The sequence below is a fragment of the Solenopsis invicta genome, chromosome 8 (genome assembly GCF_016802725.1).
Source record: "Solenopsis invicta isolate M01_SB chromosome 8, UNIL_Sinv_3.0, whole genome shotgun sequence".
Lineage (NCBI taxonomy): Eukaryota > Metazoa > Arthropoda > Insecta > Hymenoptera > Formicidae > Solenopsis > Solenopsis invicta.
This window is the reverse complement of record NC_052671.1, coordinates 22,756,727-22,764,609: the sequence shown is the minus strand read 5'-3', so window position 1 is coordinate 22,764,609 and position 7,883 is coordinate 22,756,727. Positions and strand designations below refer to the sequence as shown.

Below are 7,883 nucleotides of genomic sequence, written 5' to 3'. Positions count from 1 at the left end.
TCGCAATTTTTCAATAATTAAAAATAGTGCAATTTTACGACAATGTACCACTGTTGCAATAATCTCATCTATATTTATTCTATTAAACAAATTTCACCTGCAAATTCAGCCTGCATGAAAACTCACATCATATGAAGCTACAGCCATTCTTTTCCTTAATTACAATTATAACAATAAAGATAGACAATTAGGCTTTTAACGAGCAGTATTTATACCGCATAATAATACAATTTGAGAAAATTCGTAAGACTATCAATAACTATAAAGCCGGAATAAAATTGGTTACAGATACATTTAAACGCGTTTCTTGCTAGACAGAGCCTTATCAGTGAAACTTAAAAATATAAATATATTAGTAAATTATTTATTAGTAACCCGGTTAATCATTGCGAATCACAGAAATCCCATTTTTGAGCCTTTAATACAAATTTTTGAGATGAACAAGCCATTAACAGTGAACAAACAATTCAATAAATAAGGAAATAAATACACAATAAACAATAAAATAGTAAAAAATAAATTAATAGCAAATAAAACAAAAATTGTAATGCGGTCTATGAGATAAAATTAAAATTGAAAGAAGTTCAATTAAAAAATACTGTGACTGAGTTTTTTTTTCTAGTAGATCATCTTTATATTCAAAATATTTTTTTGTTTTTGGGCGAGAATGTATGGAAGTCCACTGAGTGAAACTTTAGCGTGGTCAATAAATTAATTTCTAATCACAGGATATTATAACAAGAATTCAAAAAACAAAAATTGAGGATTCAATCGTTCTTCAAATTTTAAGAACTTCATCCGCATAAAAAACTTATATTGATATGTCAATCCACTGTGAGTCGTGTTCACCTTGGATCGATTCTTCGATCTTGCCTCTGTGGCTTACAGTGTAAGACTGACAAATTTTGAAACTTGTAGAGCAAAGCGACATTGAGACAAACATAAATATAAGTCTAGGTATCGATGTGTTTGTATATAAGAAATAATTTTGCTAAATCAAATATGCACAATACATCAAATATGTTCTGTTTATTATTAAGATTGATACTATTTTTTTGTTCTTTAATGGATCATTTCGGAAATGAGTCTTCTATGGAAATTCGGTTCAGAATCGAGTATGTTAACATTATTCCAATTGAATGTGTGATTGTATTTTATGTGTTCCGAAACAATGTTGTGTTGGATCTAATCTTATATTAATTCTGTGTTCTTTAATCCTCGTCCCTAATTGTCTCTTTGTCTGTCCTACATATGTGGCATCACAATTGTTGCATTGAATTTTGTATGTTACATTATTGTTTTTTTTCTGGTAGATTGTTATTTTTCTGTGCTCTGACAAATTTATTAAGTTTATTAATTGTTTTACAGTCGACTGTGAATTTAGTTTTATCTATTACGGTTGCCGCATATTCTGATGTGTTTCGCATATGGTATAAAAATGTTTTCTTAATGTTCGCCTCTGTGTCATCACTATCTTCTCCCAATAAGGAAGAAACATTAAATAAACGTTTTGAAACATTGATTTCTTGTGACTTTTATTGACGTTCTTATATAATATTGTGTACATGTTTTTAAAACATTATTTAATAATGTAATTTCGAATGTTTAAAAAACGTTTCAATAATGTTGTTCCAAATATTTTTTCAACGTTTTTATATAATGTTATAAAAATGTTTTTAAAACATTACCTAAATAATGTGATGTTTCCAAATGTTTAAGAAACATTTTAATAATATTGTTCCAAATGTTTTTTCAACGTTCTTATATAATATTGCATTAAATGTTTTTGAATCGTTGCTTTGTAATGAAATTGTATAACCATGCATAACTATCAATAAAATCGCGGTCGATTGCTTTTGATAACGTAGGATAAATGCATGCTGTGCGATAGTAAAGTGTGTGTTTCTTTGAACGGATTTCAGTTGCCGAAAAACTGTTCAACAGTGTTCAACAGTAAGAAATTAAGAAATTTATTAATAAAATCAGATGACCATTTATTATCATCGGGTAAACACGTGTGATAATATAAAATACACTATGTTTCATCTTTTCTACATATATTCATCTAATTTATAGTTATACATACGTATTAGTATAAAGTGTTTACAGAGCATCACGAAGGATCCAGTTCGCAGCAGTCGCAGAAGTTAAGCAACGTTCACCGCGGTCACGACTTGGTTGAGTGGCAACTTGGAAATTTCCAAGAGAAATTCCCGAGAATTCTTTTTGCAAAAAATATTTTTAAAATGCTACGAAAATAATGTTTTGCATTGGAATTATGTGGTGTAACCACATTAATATTTACATTTCAGAGAAATATTTACATTGATATTTACATTAAATATTGTTGAGATGTTGATACAATATTAGTGCGTTGTATGGGTAATGTTATATAATAAACGTTACCAAATGTTAAAAGAACGTTAGCAAAATGTTAATTGTAATTGTTACTTGAACGTTACAGAAACCTCTAAATCAATGTCAAAGTTTGTTCATAGTGATGTTCATTACAACGTTAAATATAACATATTTGAAAATGTTACATATTATTAAATAACGTTGTAATAACATCGCAGAAATGTTTATTTGCTTACTGGGCTTTTTCTTCTGTATTGCAATGTTTTTCCTTAATACGCAAGTGTTTTAACCTCTGATTTATGTTGTTGAAAATGGTCTTCAACGAAAACCATTATCCATTAGGATTTTTAAACATAAGTCAAGGTTTTTTTGTTGAAATTGAGGGTGGGATAATAGAATTGCTCTGTCAACAAGCTTGTAATCGTGCCTATTTTGTAGCAATAAGGATGATTAGAGTAGTATGACAAAACTCTCTCTGAGAAGGTTTCTTTGCGATACCAATTTATCTGAACTTTTTTTATTTATAACTTTCACCGTGGGATCTGAGAAATTTACGTAACGATCTTTTGCCAATTCAATTGTGAATTTTCGCAATGAATACTTCTCCAGATCTTGCATAACGACATCAGCTATCATCGAGAATAACGGTGAACTCATAAGAGTGCCAAACGACTGTTTATATATTGTATTATTAAAAGTAAAATACGTGGATTTACAAACATTTATAGCTGTCATAAAGTCACTTTTTGAAATATTATTTTTTTCAATATGTTCCTATCTGTTGCTGATTGTATTATTGTGCAGAATAATTACTGCTCGTTAAAAGTCTAATTGTCTATCTTTATTATTATTTACTTTATTTCACGAGCTTGACCTTATTAAGATTATTTACAACTATAACCTTTTACTAATAAACTTACAAATAGATTGTAAACTAGAAAGTTGTAATATCATTTAAGTTGTAATATAAACTTTCTAGTATTACAATTTATTTTATTCAAGTATTGTGAAGATGTATTAAATATTCATATTACGAATCTTGTAATTTTATTTAAAAACAAAATTTAACGGTGTTGGATTCTATACATCCGCGTATAAATTAAATCTGTACGATAGATTGAGAGTATGTATTGAGAGTACGTAAATGAAATGAAAGAGATCACTATTCGGTGACACTAAAGTAGAAAGTGGAAATCATAGATTCCAGCGTAAGAATGAAAGAAGGAAAACGGGATGGAGGAAGAAAGAGAAAGAGGGTCGACGTCCTAGCACACCAACCGTGCAGTAATGTAAGCCATCAACCGCATCGCTTATGGTACATTACCAAGGCCGCGTTTTGGTTAACCTTCATTAAGCAAAAGACTTAGCTTTCTCTACCTTGACCGATTTCTTCTCTCGGAGTTACATCATATACAGGGTGTCAGGTGTTAATGTATCGAGAAAAAAAAAGAATGATTATCTCAACTTGTTGATTTTTGACCCAGAAGCGATAATTCACATAAACAAAAGATTTTAATTAAAGAGAAAAATGACGAACATTGCTGGGTTGTATGTGAATAAATGAAAAGAAAAATTATTCTCGAGAGAATGTATTAACAAAAACGTTTCGACTATACTATTTGTAAGTTTTCATCAGTTTCGCAGAGTTACAAGCATAGTATTACAATCTATGACTAATCGCACACGGGAAAAGAATATCTAACAAGAAAAAAAAACCAATGAGACGACGCATGTTGAAAAGTAACGCGACTTCTTAATAATATTGTTTAACTCCTTGCCGTACTTTGACGAGTCTGACTCGTGATAGAAATTTTGTAGCAAACATGAATATCACTCTGGCCTGTTTAGCGCGCGTCGTCTCCTACCACGTTAGGCCCAGATTTCGTCGAGCTAAATGGTACGGCAAGGGGTTAACGGTCGTGATAGACACCGCATTGTAGCACTCCTTTTTCTGTAGGAAACCAAACCGTCGACACCGTCGTATTATACTTAAATTAAACTTATAATTAAAATCTATCCACTTTTTTAAACATAAAGATGTTTGTTTGCCAAATAAATGATGGATTACGTAAAATTGTACTCATGAAACTTAAAAGGTAAATTCCTACAACGCATTTTAAACTACCGTGTTGAACAATCGGTATTTCGCTCGTTGTTTTTCATTGTAACGCAAATTAATAGAGAAAAACGGTTAGATGACGAGCATTGCTTCAAAAAGATTTTAATTTCTAAAAGATATCTTGTCAAGTCTTGAGATGTCTTGCATTTTTTTGAAAAGTTGCGAAAAGACAGTTTTTAGCAATTTAAAAGATATTCTGTGCAACATTTTGAGATATCGTTTAAGATCTTCAAGATATGTTTATCTTTAAACATATCTTGAAGATATTTTTTAGAAATCTAAAAGACATTTCATGTGGAGAATATCTTAAAAATATCTTAAGATGTCTTTTAAACATTTTCTAGAAATATCTTGAAGATATCTTTGAATACTTAGATATACAAAACTTCGACGTTTTCTGGAAAGTTCTCTCATTGAAACAAATTAAACATGTGGTTGTTAATCGCACGTTTCTTCTGATGATTTTTCATCATGTGTACATGGGAATACAAATACCTTCTCACACGAAGTAGATCACACGCTATTAATAATTCAAAAAACTTGTTTTTTCATCAGTTTAAAAAACACTTCGTATTTTTATATTAAATTCCATAATTTTATTTAGAAATTTTCTCATTTCTTTGTATCAAAATATTTAATTTTGAAGATTATAATTTTGCACTACGTATTAAGAGACACAGTAGTGTCTTGCGTCAAATAAACGCATGGCGCGAGATAGCCCAATATACTATAAGTGAACCGGCAACCGGCAACCGGCTCGTGAGCATCCGAGATGATCGAATCTTAATAACAGGCTAAGACCCGTTTTCACTATTAGTGACGTTGAACTAGGTTTACTTAAACGTCGGTTCAAATAAATGTAGATGTAAACTTGATTTAAATATGATCATTTTCCACCAACTCTTGAAAAGCGTCGTTTAGGTAAATTTATACTCAATGAGATATATGAAGTTTATGAAATGTAAACGTAAATTTATGAAATGATGCGTAAGTTGATTGTAGCGTTACACGCATCAGTCAGTCCGTTTGTAAATAAACAAAAATAATTTATATAAAGTAGTGTGCTAAAAATGAGTAGTAAAAAAAGAGAAACTTTTTCAAGATGTACTTTTAACTTTTCATTACACACTTCCTCATTATTCTTAACGGTGTGAGCACAAGGTCTGTCGTAACACTTGCGACAGTCTTAAGTCGTTGACGTAAGTAACGCACAAGGTTTGGCGTTGGCGTATGAATTCATACGCACAATTTTGCCGTGTCTCCCGGTGTCTCTCGTATAAGATGCTGCATGATCAAAAGTAAGTAATCTAATTATTCGTAAATAAATCAAAGTCATCTTGTTTAATCCTTTTGAAATTAAATAGTATGATTTTTGTGAAATTATTGTAAGATGTGTTTGACAAAAATTAACTAAGCGAATGATAATTTTATAGGTTAGTTACGATTTTTCTTTGTCCTTGTTTATATAAGATTTGTTTAAAACTCTTTTTCTGGTTTATTGTTTTTACATTAATTTATTAATATTGATACTTTAATTAAAAATTATTAACTATTTTTTTTTAGATTGACTTTAAAAAAATTAAAGTATTGCAGTTACAATGTCAGATCTTTAGAACTATTTTTCAAACAGTGATTTTCAAAACATTGTTTATCAAAATGATACTTCTTCTGACGAGTCAGACAATACGAGTCAGAAAATTGAAGAAAAAAGTGGAGATAAATTATTAATCGCATTATATAGAGAACAGTTATTTTTATACGATAAAAAGAATCGCGATTTCAAGGATTTGATAATGAGAGGAAATGCATGGGACAAAATCTCAAAAACAATGATTGAAACAAATTGCGGTAGCTGTTTATAAAAATGTTTTACTCGTTTTTATTCATGTTTATGTTAATTTATTGTAAAACTTTTATTACAGGTGATTTTTATATACCAGTTTATTGTCAAAGAAGATGCACGTCATTAAAAGAACAATATAATCGTGAAAAAAAGAAGATTGAAAATCAGTCAAGAAGTGGTAGTGCCGCTACAAAAACACAGTTGTAAATTTCCATTCTTTTCCCAGTTGACATTTTTGGATCAATATATTAAAAGACGAAGGTAGTTTCATGTTTGTAAATATGTTAACGTGATGTTTTATAATTGTAATATAACAATTTTTTATATATAATTTTTTGTTTCAGAACTTACAGTAATGTAACAAAATCTCAATCCAGTGCAGCTCTAACAAAAAAAATTTAATAGATGTCGAAACATATTTAGGTGATATTCCTACTTGTTCTTCAAATAACAAAGAAAATGAAAGTACAAACTCATCTAAGCAAACTGTTGAAAATTCTTATCAAGATTCAATATGTTCTTCAAAGTTAAAAAAAAGAAAAATGAATGAAACCAAAGAGCTAGATTAAACTTTTGTAAATATGGCCAACAAAATTGGGAATTATATGGACAACTCTTTAAACTCTACAAATACAGCAGATGCTGTATTTATGGAATTCATAAAAATACAGTTTGACAATATTCCACAACATGAAAAAAATATTCGAAGGAAAATGATTATGGATGCTATATCTCTGTCCATATAATGCCATATCTGTATCCATCTGTCACCATATAAAAATGGTTTTCTGTTTCAGTTTTTTTTTTTTATGTGATCTGTATGTGATATGCAATATTATTGAGAGTTATAGGTCATAATGTTATGTTTATTGCAATCAGATATTTAAGTATTTTTTTTTAAGTGTTTATTAATATTAAGCTACTGTTGCATAATAATACATTTATAATTATGTTTTGAAGTATTATTGTGATATAATTATAATACAATGTGATACATTATTATATCTGTATATTTAATAAACTGTATTCAAACAAATCTTATAGTAACTTATTAACTAGAATAACTATATTACATGTATTAAATATAAGTAATTGTTTATGCACGCATTTGTTTTATACATCTTTATGTATACCTCTACGAATAAAGTCGTACTGCCACTTTAATTCTCCAGCTGGAGTAATAAAATATTCGCATAATGTATCTCTTTGAGCTTGAGCATTCTTAGCATTCTCACTTATAATTTCTTCAATAACATCATTTGGCAATGACGTCCAGGTTGTATTCTATAATGTTTGTTAGTATATATAATTTAAAACATATGTAAAATACACATATTGCAACTGTAAATTTTATCAGTTATTCAATTATAATGTTTTACCTGATTTATATCATTTTCTGAAATTATTTCATTGCTATAATATTTATGTCCACTTTGTTGTTCTTCCTTTAGTACGTAATTATGCATACAAATGGAAGCTGCTACAATTATATTAGCAGTTTCTGGCAACATATAAATAGCTGTGTGAAATATTCTCCATTTATTGGCGAAAATACCAAAGGCA

General features: G+C 29.2%; 1 pseudogene; it reads left to right on the top strand.

Annotated features, from left to right (window-relative positions):
• Nucleotides 1-5,758: 5,758 nt before the first annotated feature.
• On the top strand, nucleotides 5,759-6,722 carry LOC113004742 (annotated as a pseudogene).
• Nucleotides 6,723-7,883: the final 1,161 nt, after the last annotated feature.